The sequence below is a fragment of the Pristiophorus japonicus genome, chromosome 9 (genome assembly GCF_044704955.1).
Source record: "Pristiophorus japonicus isolate sPriJap1 chromosome 9, sPriJap1.hap1, whole genome shotgun sequence".
Lineage (NCBI taxonomy): Eukaryota > Metazoa > Chordata > Chondrichthyes > Pristiophoridae > Pristiophorus > Pristiophorus japonicus.
Window position 1 is genome coordinate 209,961,434 of NC_091985.1, and position 18,480 is coordinate 209,979,913.

Here is an 18,480-nt window from a genome sequence, read left to right on the forward strand (position 1 = left end):
GACAACAGGAGCCCAGTGCGTAGGCGCGGACTGAGCTGTGCTGCGAGCAGGCACAATGCCATGAGCATGCGCAGTGCCAGTGATGGAGATGGCCTGAGGCAGAAGAGATGGTTCCGCAAGATGGTAGGCGCTTGTGGGCGCCCGGGAGAGATGGCACCCCTGGGTGGGCTGGGCAGCTTCATAAACATCTCGTGAAGGCTTCAGGCCCCGAATAAAAGCCCATAGGTCCCGAATAAGAGCTGTTATGACCCTTGTTTGCACCATGGTGATAGGCCTGGTCGACCGGGGTAGCTGGCTTCCATTTTGGACAGGGAGCAATTAGTGCACCTGCGTGGCCATCTTGGTACAGGAACAGAGAGTGGGCGGGGCTTCAGGATCCCAGTGACCAGGAGAGAAAAACATTGCCTCGTTGATTTTATTCTCACTCTGCACACAGCGGGTGAAGAGCTGAACCCAACCAGAGCAGAGGGAGGGAGAAAACGAGGGATGGAGAAAAGAAATGTTGGAGGTGGTGCGATGAGTTTGGATTTCAGCACAGGGAGGAGGGAGAATGTGTGGGATGGGGATTTCCAACTTTGGGGGAACAAGAGAGGAAAGAATGTTCCATAGAAACTGGAATTGTCTGTTCTCAATTGCGATCCTGCACTTCCAGTGCTGACCTTTGTAAACTCCCTTCACAGGATATTAGAAGGGCAGGATTTGCAGACAGGATACTCGAACCAAACATGATGTCAAGATCTGACACAGTCACTCGATTCATCAGGACCTGAATATCATCGGCCTTCCAAAGTAAAAGAAATGTTTGTTTGTCCGTTCTGTCTGTGGGAAAAGATTTCAAACATCAGTGTGACTGGAAAAGCACCGAGACACACACACCCGAGTGAGAGTGTTCCAGTGAAATGAATTTGAACCAGTTACACAGCCTGAAAAAACATCGCACCATTCACAGCGGGGAGAAACCGCACACGTGTTGTGTGTGTGGACGAGGCTTCAACTGATCGTCTAACCTGGAGAGACACAAGGACACCCACACCATGGAGAAACCATGGGAATGTGGAGACTGTGGGAAGGGATTCAATGCCCCATCACTGCTGGAAACTCATCGACGCAGTCACACTGGGGAGAGGCCATTCACCTGCCCCGTGTGTGGGAAGGGATTCACTCGTTCATCCCACCTCACTGAACACCAGCGAGTTCACACCGGGGAGAGGCCGTTCACCTGTTCAGTGTGTGGGAAGGGATTCACTTGTTCATCCAGCCTGCTGACACACCAGCGAGTTCACACTGGGGCGAGGCCATTCAGTTGCTCTCAATGCGGGAAGCAGTTCAGGCAGTCAGCCCACCTCACTATACACCAGCGTTTTCACACTGGGGAGAAGCCGTTTACCTGCTCCGTGTGTGGGAAGGGATTCATTTCATCTTCACATCTCACTGTACATAAGCGAGTTCACACAGGCGAGAGACCGTTTGTCTGCTCCATGTGTGGGAAGGGGTTTGTTAAATCGTCTGATCATCTGAAACACCAGCGAGCTCACACTCGAGAGACCATTCATTTGCTCTGAGTGTGGGAAGGGATTCACTTGTACATCCAGCCTCACTGAACACCAGCGAGTTCACACCGGGGAGAGACCTTTTACCTGTTCCGTGTGTGGGATGAGATTCACTTGTTCATCCCAGCTCACTGCACACCAACTTGTTCACACCAATAAGAGACCGTTTAATTGTTCTGACTGTGAAAAGAGCTTTAAAAGCAGAAATTATCTGATGAAACACCAACGCACTCACACTGGGGAGAGGCCGTTCACCTGTTCTGAGTGTGGAAAGGGATTCACTCGTTCATCCAACCTCACTGTACACCAGCGAGTTCACACTGGGGAGAGGCCGTTCACCTGCTCAGTGTGTGGGAAAGGATTCACTCATTCATCCACACTGCTGACACACCAGCAGGTTCACATCTGACTGCAGAGGTTGGATTCTGTTATTAATCACATCCAGGACTGAACCATGGTCACTCTGACAGTTGGGTTTCAAGAATCTAAGAAATCAGAGCAGGAGTAGTCCATTTGGCCCCATGAGCCTGCTCCGCAATTCAATAAGATCGTGGCTGATCTGATCTTGGCCTCAACTCCACTTGTCCGCCCGCTCCCCATAACCCTTGAACCAGCCTCCACAGCTCTCTGGGGCAGAGAATTCCAAAGATTCACAGCCTCTGAGAGAAGAAATTTCTCCTCATCTCAGTCTTAAATGGGGGGCCCCTTATTCTGAAACTATGCCATCTAGTTCTAGATTCCCCCACCAGAGGAAACATCCTCTCAGCATCTACCCTGTCAAGCCCCCTCAGAATCTTACCTTTCATTAAGATCAGCTTGTTGTTGCTGGTGTAATTAATCCCTATAACTGGGCTGGATTTAATTTTCTGGATATCATTGAAGCATAGAACGGTTACAGCACAGACGGAGGCCTTTCGGACCGTCGAGCCCGTGCCGGCTCTTTGCAAGAGTACTTCAGCTAGTCCCACTCCCCGCCCTCTCCCCGTAGACCTGCAATATTTCTCCTCCAGGTACATATCCAATTCCCTTTTGAAAGCCACAATTGAATCTGCCTCCACCACCCTTTCAGGCCGTGCATTCCAGATCCTAGCCACTCGCGTAAAAAAGTATTTTCTTATATCTCCTTTGGTTCTTTTCCCAATCACCTTAAATCTGTGTCCTCAGGTTCTCGACCCTTCTGCCAATGGGAACAGTTTCTCTCTATCTATTCTGTCTGGACCCCTCATGATTTTAGAACACCTCTATCAAATCTCCTCTCAACCTTCTCTGCTGCAACAACAACAACTTATATTTATATAGCACCTTTAACATAGTGAAACGTCCCAAGGTGCTTCACAGGAGTATTATGAGATTTAAAAAATCTTACACCAAGCCACAAGGAGAAATTAGGGCAGATGACCAAAAGCTTGATCAAAGAGGTTTCAAGATGCGTCTTGAAACAGGAAAGAGAGGCAGAGAGGAATTCCAGAGCTTAAGGCCTAGGCAATAGAAGACACGGCCACCAATGGTTGAGCAATTATAATCAGGGATGCTCACGGGGACAGAATTAGAGGAGCGCATATATTTTAGAGGGGGGAGGGGAGGGGTTTATTAGTTCCTGGGATGTGGGCGTTGCTGGCAAGGCCTGCATTTATTGCCCATCCAGAATGGACCTTGAGAAGGTGGTGGTGATGAGAAGTCGTTCGGTGCAGAGGCAGAGGAAAAAAAGTATTGAAGAAATATCAGTAATAACATTTTTATGATACTTGGGTGGGTGGTAGAGAACGAGAATTTTAAATGGGAGCTGAGAGAGGTGGAATCAGGTGACTTGCTCAAAGGAGGAGTAGGGGACAGACCAAGTGTGATTTGCTGATGAGAACCACACTGCCACCACGGGGGTCTGAGCAGGGCAAGTAGTGGAAGGTATAGCCAGGCAGAAGGGCTTCATTTAAGGGTAAGGTGTCATCCCCCTCAACCAGGTTTGCGTCAGAACCGTGATGTCAATGCAATCATCCATGATAAGCTCATGGACAGCGAGGGGCTTGTCCGCAAATGAACGGACATTCTGGAGAGAGATGCGGAGAGGGTCGGTGATACCTGCCCCACTGCCTGCGTCCACAAGGTCAGCACTGTGGCGGATGAGTTGGATGGGGAGGAGATTGGCAAAATTAGCCCCCAGTGGGCGAGAGAGTAGGATGGGATAGTCAGGGTTGCTGCTGCTAAGGAGGCAGCGATGAGTGCCTCGCTGGACCCACCGGAGGATGCCAAGAGAGGCACAGAGGGAAGCTGTAGGTTTATCTAGGAGCGAGTCAAGCCTGGGACGGCGGCAGGCGTGGAGGATTAGGGTAGGGTTTTGAGAGTGCAGAGGAGAGGTGAAAGGAAGCACGACGGCAGGAGAGATTGGTCAGGGAGGGATCAAGAGAAAAGGAAAGAGGGGTAAAATGTGGAAAAATATTGAGTGGCTCGGGAGAACAACCCCAGCTTCTCCAGTCTATCCACATAACTGATTTCCCTCATCCCTGGGACCATTCTTATAAATCTTTTCTGATTTCTCTGTTAAACAACTGTCAAATAAATCAGCTTTGTTTCCTACATACAATGAGTCAATTTCTTGATTTATCCAAGAGGTGACTAATTGATGTTCTGTTTCCCACTGTTCCATTTTTGAGCCCTTTCTCCTTTGTTAAAGGAAGACTTGTATTTATAAAGTGCCTTTCATGACCTCCGGCTGTCCGAAAGCGCTTTACAACCAATGAAGCATCTTTTAAATGCAGTTGCTGTTCTAATGGAGGAAATACAGCAACCAATTTTCAAACAGCAGGCTCCCACAGACAGCAATGTGATCATGACCAGATGATCTGTTTTAGTGATGTTGGTTGAGGGATAATTGTTAGCCAGGACACCGGGGAGAACTCCCCTTTTATTCAAAGTAACGAAATGGGACATTTATACCCACTTGAGACGTCAGATGGGGCCTCGGTTGAACGTCTCATGTGAAAGACGGCATTGGAATGTCGGCCTAGATTTTATGCTCAAGGCTCTGGAGGTGGACTTGAACCCACAACCGACTGATACAGAGACAAGAGTGCTACCATTGAGCCACAACTAACACCTCATTACTCTGGATTACTTCAGTTCCCTTGCTGTCGGTTATTATCATGGACAAGTCTGATCTCCCCATACCTTTCAGAGCGCCTCTCGTAGCCTTGGGATCCAGGGAAGGTATTGGTAACATAGGAGCAGAAGAAATAGGAGCAGGAGTAGGCCATTTTGGCCCCTCGAGCCTGCTCCACCATTCAATAAGATCATGGCTGATCTGATCATGGACTCAGTTCCACTTCCCTGCCCGCTCCCCATAACCCTTTACTCCCTTATCACTCAAAAATCTATGACCCAGCCACCACAGCTCTCTGGGGCAGAGAATTCCATAGATTTTCAACCCTCTGAGAGAAGAAATTTCTCCTCATCTCAGTTTTAAATGGGTGGCCCCTTATTTTAAGTCTATGGGCTCAATTTTGGCCAAGAGTTGCTCCTTTTTTTTTGGAGCAACTTGATTTTTCTGGAGTATCTTAAAAATCCCCATTTTGCACATTCAATTTGCGTCAGTGTAAGTGAGTTAGTCGGAATTTTTTTAGTTTAGTTTTTTTCTCAAAAAGGAGCGTTACCAGCCACTTATGCCAGTTTTAGGCCACTTTGGCCAGCTAATAATTACTCCAAATTTACTTAGGCCAGCGTATGTGGCCACTCCAGAAAACCCTTGCGGAGAGTTAAGAAATCAGCGCAGGTAGGTACATCGGAGGTCATTCGGCCTGGGATAGGGGCAGGAAGGGAAGCGGAGAGGACCTTGCACCATGACTTACAAAGCACTAAACAAAGCACAAGAAGTAATAAGCATTCAAGAAGAAATAAAAAGTAGAACTAAGTCCTACCTTCATCTGAAAACTCGGCCCTGGGAGGCACACACAGGCTGCAGAAAACAAACTCACCGGACAGACTGCAGCAAGGGCAACACACAAGCAGCTACTTCAACAGCGGGTTGGCTGGTGCGGTAGGCCACTCGGCCTGGGAGAGCTGCGGGACGACCGGGCGACCACTCGGCCTGGGATAGGTGCGGGACGACTGGGAGACCATTCGGCCAGGGATAGGTGCAGGATGACCGGGAGACCACTCGGCCAGGGATAGGTACGTGATGACCGGGAGACCACTCGGCCAGGGATAGGTGCATGATGACCGGGAGACCACTCGGCCAGGGATAGGTACGTGATGACCGGGAGACCACTCGGCCAGGGATAGGGGTGGGAACTCCCGACACACACAGACTGCAGGAAGCAAACTCACCGGACAGCAAAACACAAGCAGCTACGATTCCTTTAAAAAGTGACCTATTGCCAAATCTTGGCGCTACTGCACATGCGCGGACATTGCGACCCGACTCCAATGCGCATGTGCAGACGTCCCTGGACTGTTTTCAGTGCAGGATGCTGGCTCCGCCCTGACTCGGCTGGCCACGCTGCGCGACGACCCAGGAGAGGCCAGACAGCGGCCAAAGTGGGGAACGATTTCTTTCGGTGCACTTATCAATGGAGAAAAGTGGCACATCTCCGGTAAGTGCGCCAAAAAAAGGGGTGGGCCAAAATTGAGCCCTTGGTCCACTAGTTTTAGTTTCCCCGATGAGTGGAAATATCTGCTCTGCATCCACCTTGTTGATCCCCCTCATTATCTTATAAGTTTCAATGGAATTTTGGAAAAATGTAGGAAGCATATTCCCGATGTTGGGTAAGTCCAGAACCAGGGGTCACAGTCTAAGGATAACATAGAAACATAGAAAATAGGTACAGGAGTAGGCCATTCGGCCCTTTGAGCCTGCACCGCCATTCAATAAGATCATGGCTGATCATTCCCTCAGTACCCCTTTCCTGCTTTCTCTCCATACCCCTTGATCCCCTTAGCCGCAAGGGCCATATCTAACTCCTTTGAGTATATCCAATGAACTGGCATCAACAACTCTCTGAGGCAGGGAATTCCACAGGTTAACAGTGAAGAAGTTTCTCCTCATCTCAGTCCTAAATAGCCTACTCCTTATCCTGAGACTATGTCCCCTGGTTCTGGACTTCCCCAACATCGGGAACATTCATCCCGCATCTAACCTGTCCAGTCTCGTCAGAATCTTATATGTTTCTATGAGATCCCCTCTCATCCTTTAAACTCCAGTGAATAAAGGCCCAGTTGATCTAGTCTCTCATATGACAGTCCAGCCATCCCTGGAATCAGTCTGGTGAACCTTCGCTGCACTCCCTCAATAGCAAGAATGTCCTTCCTCAGATTAGGAGACCAAAACTGTACACAATATTCCAGGTGAGGCCTCACTAAGGCCCTGTACAACTGCAGTAAGACCCCCCTGCTCCTATACTCAAATCCCCTAGCTATGAAGGCCAACATACCATTTGCCTTCTTCACTGCCTGCTGCACCTGCATGCCTATTTTCAGTGATAAGGGGTAAGCCATATAGGACGGAGATGAGGAGAAACTTTTTCACCCAGAGAGTGGTGAACCTGTGTAATTCTCTACCACAGAAAGTTGCTGAGTCCAGTTCGTTGGATATATTCAAGTGGGAGTTAGATGTGGCCCTTACTGCTAAGGGGATCAGGGGTATGGAGAGAAGGCAGGAGTGGGGTACTGAAGTTGCATGATCAGCCATGATCATATTGAATGGTGGTGCAGGCTCGAAGGGCCGAATGGCCTGCTCCTGCACCTATTTTCTATGTTTCTATTTCTAACATCACCTCTCATTCTTCTGAACTCCAATGTGTATAGGCTCCACCTACTAAACTTATCCTCATAAGTCAACCGCCTCGTCTCCGGAATCAACCGAGTGAACCTTCTCTGAACAGTCTCCAATGCAAGTATATCCTTCCTTAAATACGAAGAACAAAACTGTACGCAGTACTTGTCATGTATGTATTTTGGGATCACTAGCCACTAGATGGCATCATTGTTGGAGGCCATTGGGCTGCACGCACACGGTGCAGCCCAAGTATAAAAAGCCAGCCATTTTGTATGTTAGGCACTTTGGGCCTTAATAAAGCAGAGCCAAGGTTGTATCTCTTGGAGTTAAACAGTACTCAGTCTTACAGTTATTGCATTTGGTGACGCAAATACAAGAATCTTTGCATGCAAAAATGAGCACAATTGGATTGTTAGAGCAATTCGTGGAGGGAGAAGATTGGGCAGACTTTGTAAGCCGTTTGAGCCAGTACTTCATGGCCAACAAAATGGAGGAGGTCGGCGCCGGGCCGTGTTCCTTACTGTTTGCGATCCAAAGATTTTTGGTCTGATAAGGAATCTACTCCTGCCTGTGAGTCCAACAGAGAAGATATATGAACAATTGTGTACACTGGTACAGGACCACCTTAAGCCAGGCGAAGGCATCATCATCTCGAGATATAGATTTTATACGTACGTTCACTCGGAGGGCCAGAATGTGGCAGAATTCGTTGCCGACCTGAGATGTCTAGCAGGAAGGTGCAAGTTCGGGGCTGTATTGGCAGACATGCTGCATGATTTCTTCATTATCGGCATCAACCACGAGGTGATCCTGTGTAAACTACTGGCGGTGGAGATGTTGGACTTGAACAGGGCCATCATGATCGCTCAATCATGCATGATGACAGATAGAAGTCTAAAGCAAATATCTGTGAAAAATCAAAACTCAGCAAGTACTGTAAATGTGATTGATTCAGTGTTTGGCAGAGCAGCACATGGCAGGGAATAGCCGACTGTGTACGTGGAACCTGTGGCTGCCCAAAGTCTGTGAGCAGAATGCATCCGATTTCTCCGTGTTGGTGTTGTGGGGGAAATCACCCGCACCAGCAGTGCAATTTAACCAATATAATTGTACTGACTGTCTGAGAGTGGGGCATCTGCAGCGCAAGTGTCCACAATGAGCAAGCGTGTTGTGACACACCACGTGGAGGATGATGGTCAGACTAGCGCAGATCCAGATACACAATCCAAGATACCAGAGGAGGAAATGTATGGACTGTACTTTCCTAACTAAGAGCAAACTGATAATGATTAACGTGAAATTTAATGTGTTACTGGTATCGATGAAACTGGGCACCGGGGCGAGTCAATCGATAACGAGCCAGAATGCATTCGACAAGCTATGGGACACTAAGTCTATGAGGCCCAGACTGAGTACAGTCAATGGCAAGTTGCGTACGTACACCAAAGAACTCATAACAGTGATTGGCAGTGCCACAATTAAAGTGTCGTATGACACTGCGGTTCATGAGTTACCACTATGGATTGTCCCAGGCAATGTCCCAATGCTGTTCGGCAGGAACTGGCTTGAAAAATCAGATGCGACTGGAACAACATCAAGGCATTGTCGTCGGAGGAAGATACATGTGCCCAAGTACTGAGCAAGTTCCCCTCGCTGTTTGAACCGGGCATCGGCAACTTCACGGGAGCCGAAGTGCAGATCCATGTGGACTCGGATGGAAGACCCGTACATCATAAAGCTCGGGCAGTTCCGTATATGATGAGGGAGAAGGTCGAAATCGAACTGGGCAGACTCCAGCATGAAGGGATCATTTCACCGGTTGAATTTAATGAATGGGCCAGCCCCATCGTTCCTGTGCTGAAAAGCGATGGCACAGTCAGAATCTGTGGAGACTACAAGGCTACGATCAACAGGGTTTCGAAACAGGATCAGTATCCATTACTGAAGGCTGATGACTTGTTTGCAACATTAGCCAGGGGGAAGTCATTCACCAAACTGGACTCGACATCAGCCTACATAACACAGGAGCTGGTCAAGATGTTGAAGAGACTTATGTGCATTAACACGCATAAAGGACTGTTTATTTACCACAGGTGCCCTTTTGGAATTTGCTCAGCTGCAGCAATATTCCAGAGGAACATGGAGAGTCTACTGAAGTCCGTTCCCAGAACCGTCGTGTTCCAAGATGACATCCTGGTCGCAGGTCATGAGTCCAAGGAACATTTGAACAACCTGGAAGAGGTTCTACAGCGTCTGGACAGAGTGGGACTCAGACTGAAATGCTCAAAATGTGTCTTCATGGCACCAGATGTCGAATTCCTGGGGAGGAAAATTGTTGCTGACAGCATCAGGCTCACATACGCGAAAACCAAGGCCATCAAGAATGTACCCAAGCCGCAGAATGTGCTGGAGCTGCGCTCATTTCTGGGTCTACTCAACTACTTCGGTAACTTCCTACCTAAATTGAGCAGCTTATTAGAAACACTGCACACACTGCTAAGAAAAGGCGACAACTGGGGTGCGTCTCAAGACAGAGCTTTTGAGAAAGCCACTAATATGCTTTGCTCTAACAAGCTGCTGGTACATTATGACCCATGCAAATGTTTAGTGTTGGCCTGTGATGCTTCATCATATGGAATTGGTTGCATACTCCAACAAACTAATGAGTCGGGTAAACTTCAACCAGTCGCGTATGCAGCAAAAAGTTTGTCTAAAGCGGAAAGAGCTACAGCATGGTAGAAAAAGAAGCTCTAGCCTGTGTGGATGGGGTTAAAATGATGCATCAGTACCTGTTCGGTCTTCGGTTTGAAGTGGAGACAGATCACAAGCCGCTCATTTCAATGTTCTCTGAAAGCAAAGGTATCAATACAAATGCTTCATCCCATATCCAGAGGTGGACACTGACATTATCCACTTATGATTGTCATTCGCCACAGACCTGGCACCGAGAACTGTGCTGATGCTTTGAGCCATTTGCCGTTGCCCACACTGGAGGTGGAAATGCCACAACCGGCGGACCTATTGTTAGTTATGGATGCTTTTGAGAGTGAAGGAACCCCTGTCACGGCTCAACAATTTAAGACCTGAACCAGCCAGGACCCGATTTAACGGTGGTGAAGAGTTGCATCCTCAAAGGTGATTGATCTGCCATACCCAAGCAAATGTGCAAGGAGACCAATCCTTACACTCGTCGCAAAAATGAACTGACTATTCAGTCGGATTGTATACTGTGGGGCAATCATTTTGTTATGCCCAAGCAAGGGAGAGAGAGATTTGTACGTGAGCTACATAGCACTCTTCCTGGCATTGTAATGATGAAAGCCATCACCAGGTCTCATGTGTGGTTGCTGGGAATTGAGTCAGAGCTGGAATCATGTGGGCATCAGTGCAACACTTGCATGCAGCTCAGCAAAGCACCAGCGGAATCGCCGCTGAGTCTGTGGTCGTGGCTGTCTAAACCATGGTCCAGGATCCACATAGACTTTGCAGGTCCCTTTCTGGGGAAGATGTTTTTAGTTGTGTTGGATGCATATTCAAAGTGGATAGAATGTATAATCGTGTCATCCAACACGTCCACAGTTAGCATTGAGAATCTCTGTCATGTTCGTGCCATATGGTCTGCCTGACATAGTGGTGAGTGACAACGGATTGTGCTTCACCAGTCAGGAGTTTCAAGAGTTCATGAAACTCAATGGTATTAAACATGTAAGTTCAGCACCATTCAAACCTGCATCCAATGGGCAAGCAGAACGTGCTGTCCAAATCATAAAGCAGAGTATGAAGCGAATAACCCAAGGGTCACTGCAGACCCACCTGTCATAAATACTGCTTAGTTACAGGACAAGACCACATGTGCTTACCGGGGTCTCGCCTGCTAAACTAACGATAGAGAGGTCTCAAGACCAAGCTATCTCTGGTACACCCTGATTTGAATAATCATGTTGACTAGAGAAGATAAAGTCAGCAAGGGTATCATGATCAGGCAGCTGTGTCACACGATATTTCTGTAAATTATCCTATATATGTTCTGAATTATGGTCAGGGTCCCAAGTAGATTGCTGGTACTGTCATGGCCAAGGAGTGCAACAGAGTATTTATTGTCAACCTCAAAAATGGGCAAACATGCAGGAAACATATGGATCAGACAAAGCTGCCACACACGGATGAAACGGAACAGTCAGAAGAAGAGACAATCAACGACCAACCAACCTACCCCCAGTCATCAGAGGACTCAAGGGTCATCAGTGAATCTGGACTTTCAATCACTGACATGTTCAATGAAAATGGACTTTCAATCCCTGACATGACCATTGCCACTCCCACCAGGTCAGCCACCCAGCCACAATCACAACAGACTCTGAACACTCACCCAAGGCTGGAGTTGAACTGAGACGCTCAACCCGGGAGCGGAAAACACTGGCCCATCTCAATTTGTAAAAGACTGTGTTAAGATCTCAGAGGGGGTATTGTCATGTATGTACTTTTGGAATCACTAGTCACTAGATGGTGTCATTGTTGGAGGCCATTGGGCTGCACGCAAACGGTGCAGCCTAAGTATAAAAGGCCAGCCATTTTGTACGTTAGGCACTTTGGGCCTTAATAAAGCAGAGCCAAGGTTGTACCTCTTGGAGTTAAAGAGTACTCAGTCTTACAGTTATTGCATACATAACAGTACTCCAGGTGAGGCCTCACCAATACCCTGTACAGTTGTAGCAGGACGTCTCTGCTTTTATACTCTATCCCCCTTGCAATAAAGGCCAACATTCCATTTGCCTTCCTGACTAATTGCTATACCTGCATACTAACTTTTTGTGTTTCATGCACAAGGACCCCCAGGTCTCTCTCTGCTGCAGTACTTAACAATTTTTCTCCATTTAAATTATAATTTGCTTTTCTATTATTTCTGCCAAAGTATATAACCTCACATTTTCCCACATTATACTCCATCTGCCAAATTTTAGCCCACTCACTTCGTCTGTCTATATCCCTTTGCAGATTTTTTGTGTCCTCCTCACAATTTGCTTTTCCACCCATCTTTGTATCATCAGCAAACTTGGCTACATTACACTCTGTCCCTTCATAAAAGTCATTGATATAGATTATAAATAGTTGAGGACCCAGCACCGATCCCTGTGGCACCCCACTAGTCACTGTATGCCAACCGAAAAAAGACCCATTTATCCTGACTCTGTTTTCTGTTAGTTGGTTAGCCAATCCTCTATCATGCTAATATATTATCCCCAACCCCGTGAGCTTTTATCTGAAGTGGGATATTGTATTCTTCAGGAATTAAGGGGTTAACAATGCAAACTGCACACCAGCTGAGACAGCACATAAACCACAGACAAGCTCTAGTTAAAGTAAATCCCCTGAAATAACATCTGAAGTGTGAGCAAGGGATGTGGTTTGTAAATGGCCAAGAAGCAATAACGGCTTTGGATGTACAAACCACAAGCTTCAAGCGAACTTTGAAGAGATATACTGCCAACCAAAATATGTTGAGTAATTGTATAAAGGTAATGATGAAATGTTGTTCGGAGAGAGAGTGGGGTTGAACTGAGTTGGGAACTCACACTTAGCCACCTCTCCCTTGCAAGTAAAAATAAACAACTCTTTATTACTCTAAAACAGACGTGTGTGCAGGGGCTGTACTGAGGGTGCGCTGCACTGTCGGAGGGGCAGTACTGAGGGAGCGCTGCGCTGTTGGAGGGGTATTACTGAGGGAGTGTTGTACTGTCGGAGGGGCAGTATTGAGGGAGCGCTGTACTGTCGGAGGGGCAGTACTGAGGGAGCGCTGCACTGTCGGAGGGGTAGTACTGAGGGAGTGTTGTACTGTCGGAGGGGCAGTATTGAGGGAGCGCTGTACTGTCGGAGGGGCAATACTGAGGGAGCGCTGCACTGTCGGAGGGGTAGTACTGAGGGAGTGTTGTACTGTTGGAGGGGCAGTATTGAGGGAGTGCTGTACTGTCGGAGGGGCAATACTGAGGGAGCGCTGTACTATTGGAGCGGCAGTACTGAGGGAGCGCTGTACTGTCAGAGGGGCAGTACTGAGGGAGTGCTGTACTTTCGGAGGGGCAGTACTGAGGAAGTGCTTCACTGTCGGAGGGGCAATACTGAGGGAGCGGTGTACTGTCAGAGGGACAGTACTGAGGGAGCGCTGTACTGTCGGAGGGGCAGTACTGAGGGAGCGCTGTACTGTCGGAGGGGCAGTACTGAGGGAGCGCTGTACTGTCGGAGGGGCAGTACTGAGGGAGTGCTGTACTTTCGGAGGGGCAGTACTGAGGAAGTGCTTCACTGTCGAAAGGGCAATACTGAGGGAGCGCTATACTGTCGGAGCGGCAGTACTGAGGGAGCGCTGTACTGTCAGAGGGACAGTACTGAGGGAGCGCTGTACTGTCGGAGGGGCAGTACTGAGGGAGCGCTGTACTATTGGAGGTGCCGTCTTTCAGGATGAGACGTTAAACTGAGGCCCCGTCTCCTCTCCCACAAGTGGATGGAAAAGATCCCAAGGCACTACCTTCCTGGTGCCAATATTTATCCCTCAATGTTCATCGCTAAACAGATCATCTGGTCATTTATCACATTGGCCGCCGCGTTTCCTACATTACAACAATGGCTACACTTCAAAAAAAGTACTTCATTGGCTGCAAAGCGCTTTGGGACATCCGGTTGTTGTGAAATGCGCTATAGAAATGCAAGTCTTTCTTTCTGGTGGAATGATCACTGATTATATTTTTTTATTTAAAGAGTAGAGTCAGCTCCTCAAAATGAACAGAACATCAGGAGGAGTCCCTCTATATAACAACAACTTGTATTTATATAGCGCCTTTAATGGAGTGAAACGTCCCAAGGCGCTTCACAGGAGTATTGTGCGATATAAGTTTGACATAAGTAGAAATTCGTGCAGGTGGAGGTAGGTTTTAAGGAGTGTCTTGAAGGAGGAAACAGAGATAGCAAGTTTTAGACAGGGAGTTCCAGAGCTTGGGGCCCAGGCAACACAAGGCTTGGCCACCAATGGTTGAGCGATTAAAATTAGGGATGCTCGGGTGGGCAGAATTAGAGGAGCATAGACATCTGACAGGCCAGGCAGGGGTGCGTTGAAATAGTCAACTCTAGAGGTAACAAAGGCATGGATGAGGGCTTCAGCAGCAGATGAGCTGAGGCTGGGGCAGAGATGGACAATGTCACGGAGTGGGAAATATGTGATCTGAACACTCCCAATGTGTCATCTCCACGCAGTACAGCACAGGAAGGACTGGATGTCCTAGTGTAAAGTAGCACAGCAGGACAGCAAGTGCTGGGAGTTCACCATCCCAAGGAAACCTCCTCTCTCGGCATGCCAGCTGACGCAACTAATCAGAGTTTCACAACAGTAGGACACAATGTGAGGATGTTGCAATCTGAAGAGATTGTGACTTGTTAAAACTGGAGGCAATGCTCAGTGGGAGGTACTGGCGAGATCCTGTTGGCAGTCATATCCTCAGGTCCACTGTACTGAAGAGCTTCCAACACCACTGAGAAAGTGCAAAGTAAGTTGGCTCATTACATTTTTAAACGTGCAGGTAGTGGCAACCCTTACCCCTGCCATTCACCGTGCTGGCTTCTCCTCGGACCTGCTATACTGGCTTTGAAAGCCCAGGATTTGTTCTCTTTATTGTTCATGATGTGGTCTCATCTCTGGACGCCCCCCCTCCCCCCTTTCTCTGTAACCTCCTCCAGCCCCGATAATACTCATTCTCCTGTTCAAATCTCTCCACAGTGCTCGCCTGCTCCCTATCTCTGTAACCTTTGTATCCCTGCAATTCTCAACCTCCTGTTTAAATCACTTCATACGCCCGATCCGCCCCCCACACCCCCCACACTCCCTGTCTCTGTATCCTTCGCCAGCCTGACAATATTCATCCTCCTGTTAAAATCCATCCCTGTCCCTCGCCCCACCCTATCTGTAACATCCTCCAGCCCTGACAATACTCATCCTCCTGTTCAAATCACCCATGACCCTTGCTCCCTCCCTACCTTTGTAACCTCCTCCAACCCCTACAATTCTCATCCTCCTGTCCAAATCCCTCCATGGCCCTCGTGCATTCCCTATCTCTGTAACCTCCTCCAACCCCTACAATTCTCATCTTCCTGTCCAAATCCCTCACCCGCTCCCTATCTCTGTAACCTCCTCCAGACCCTACAAGCCTCCGAGATCTCTGTGCTCCTCCAATTGTGGCCTCCTGCACATCCCGCTATTTCCATCGCTCCACCATTGGTGGCTGTGCCTTCAGCTGCCTAGGCCCTAAGCTCTGGAATTTCCTCCCTAAACCTCTTCCCCTCCCTCTCCTCCTTTAAGGTACTTCTTAAAACCTACCTATTTGACCAAGTCTTTGGTCATCTGTCCTAATATCTCTTTATTTGGCTCAGTGTTATATTTTCTTTGATAATGCTCCTGTGAAGTGCCTTGGGACAATTTACTACGTTAAAGGCGTTATATAAATGCATTGTTGTTTACGTAATTATTTAAGAAAAAGTAAACAATTACATTTCAATAGCGTCTTGCACGACCTCAGGACGTCCCAAAGCACTTTACAGCCAATGAAGTGCTTTCTGAAGTGTAGTCACTGTTGTAATTTGGGAAACGCGACAGCGAATTTGCACACAGTAAGCTCTCACAAATATCAATGTGATAATGACTAGATAATCTGATTAGTCATGGGGATATTGGCCCCAGGACATTGAGGAGAACTCACCACCCTCCTATTTTTCTTCGAGATAGCGGTTGTGGGATCTTTAATGTGCACCTGAGAGGACAGCCAGGGCTCTCAGTTTTACATATTTTACAGGGAGTTGGTGAGGCCACACCTGGAGTACTACGAACAGTTTTGGTCTCTGTATTTAAGGAAGGATATACTTGGATTGGAGGCATTCAAAGAAGGTTCACAAGGTTGATTCTTGAAATGAAGAATTTGACTTATGAAGAAAGGTTGAGTAGGTTGGGCCTATACACATTGGAGTTTCGAAAATGAGAGGTGAGCTTATCGAAACATATAAGATAATGAAGGGACTCGACAAGGTAGATGCAGAGAGGATGTTTCCACTCATAGGGGAAACTAAAACTAGGGGATAGTCTCAGAATAAGGAGCTGCCCATTTAAAACTGAGATGAGGAAGAATTTCTTCTCTCAGAGGGTTGCAACTCTATGGAATTTTCTGCCCCAGAGAGCTGTGGCGGCTGGGTGATTGAATATATTTAAGGTGGAGATAGACAGATTTTTGAGCGATAAGGGAGTAAAGAGTTATGAGGAGTGGGCAGGGAAATGGAGCTGGTCCTATGATCAGATAAGTCATGGTGGAGCAAGCTCGAGGGGCCAAATGGCCAACTCATGCTCCTATTTCTTATGTTCTTATGTCTCATTGCGAAAGACGGGAGGTGTATAATGCAGAATTTAAATTTTAAATCACTTACACAATTTGGGCTGCTGCATGTTACAAATGGCCAATCTGAATTGGATAAGTAGCTGAAGGAAATACAATTGCAGAGCAACTGGGAAAGGGCGGGGGAGTGGAACTAGCTGAAGTAGTCAGCAAAGCATGTGGCATCCTGGGCTTCATAAATAGTGGTATTGAGTACAAACGCAGGGAAGTTATGCTGAACCTTTATAATGCTTGGGTTATGCCACAACTAGAATATTGCTTCCTGTTCTGGTCACCACACTTTGAGAGGGTGCAGAGGAGGCTCACCATAATAGTTCCAGGGATGAGGAATTTTAGCTACAAGGTTAGGTTGGAGAAGCTGGGTTTGTTCTCCTTGGCGCAAAAGAGATTGATGGGAAATTTGATAGAGGTGCACAAGATTATGACAGGTTTAGATAAGATAGACAAAGAAAAGCTGTTCCCATTAGCTGATGATACAAGGACTAGGAGACGCAGATTTAAGGTTTTGAGCAGGAAATACAGGCGGGATGTGAGAAAGAAAGTTTTTACATAGCAAGTGGTATTGACGTGAAACTCGCTGCTGACAAGGGTTGGTGAAAGCGGAGTCGATCAATGATTTCAAAAGGAAATTGGATAGGCACCTGAGGGAAATAAACTTGTTTAGCTACGGGGATAGAAAGGGGGAATGGGACTAACTGGATTGCTCTACAGAGAGCCGGCATGGACTCGATGGGCTAAATGGCCTCCTTCTGTGCTGTAATGACTCTATGACTCCGGGGCAGTAAAGTTTGCATCCAGGAACAGTTTCTGCCTCAGTAAGTAACATTGGGCAGCTGGGCTCTGAGTCTGGGGCGAAGCACTAAGGGAGGCATTATACATCTCTTGGGCGCTGGTTTGGGAAAATCCCGAGCTAAAGAGCTGGGCTGGGAGCACTCCAAGAGAAGCCTGGTGGGGGAGGGAGCGGACCTAACAAAACCCCCACAAAGACATTCTCAGAACATTGCCCACGCCACCATGACATAAATCATTAAAAAATGAAAAGAAGAAACAATCACACTTGCTTTAGGAGTCCATTACTTACCTCTCTGCACTCGGTATAGTTGGACCACTCCATTTCTCAGCCGTGCACTGCAGGGCTCACTGCAGGCCATGTGGGTTGGGCTGAACTCAAAATCCGCGCTGGGGCTTTGCTAACTGGTGCAGCTCTTCCGGGCGGTTCTGCTCCGTGCTGCCTCAAAACTGATCCCAAAAACCCCTGCCCAGAAGACCTCATCACCGCCATTGCTGACACTCCGGGGCAAAACACGGAGCGCAGAAGACGCGAAAATCCACCCCCATTACTCTCCGTGCTCTTGCAGAGAGCCGGCACGAGCCCAATGGAACGAATGGCCTCCTTCTGTGTTGTAACCATCCTATGATTCTATTAGAATCACATCTCAGAGATACTGCAGCTCCTTCACTGTAACTTTAGTGAATGTGAACGCATTAATCATTGAGGTAAATAGCGTTCCTGCTGCACTTTTGATGAGGTTATGGGGGTGAGCGGGAATAGCGACCAGGAAACAGCAGGCTCACTCATTTTCATTCTTTATTCATGAATATCTCACTGTGGCTCCATTGATTACGACACAGAAGGAGGCTATTCAGTCCATGGAGCCCGTGCCGGCTCTCTGCAAGAGCACCGCAGCTAGTCCCACTCCCCGCCCTTTCCCTGTAGCCTTGCAACTTTTTTTCCTTCAGGTATTTA

At 47.8% G+C, this 18,480-nt stretch overlaps 1 protein-coding gene and 1 pseudogene across 1 annotated transcript in view; both read left to right on the forward strand.

Moving 5' to 3' along the window:
- LOC139274102 (zinc finger protein 585A-like) overlaps positions 1–2,421 on the forward strand; it is a 76,307-nt pseudogene extending 73,886 nt beyond the window's left edge.
- LOC139273585 (EEF1A lysine methyltransferase 3-like) overlaps positions 1–18,480 on the forward strand; it is a 63,519-nt gene that overhangs the window by 32,256 nt on the left and 12,783 nt on the right. The gene's annotated exons all lie outside the window — the stretch shown is intronic.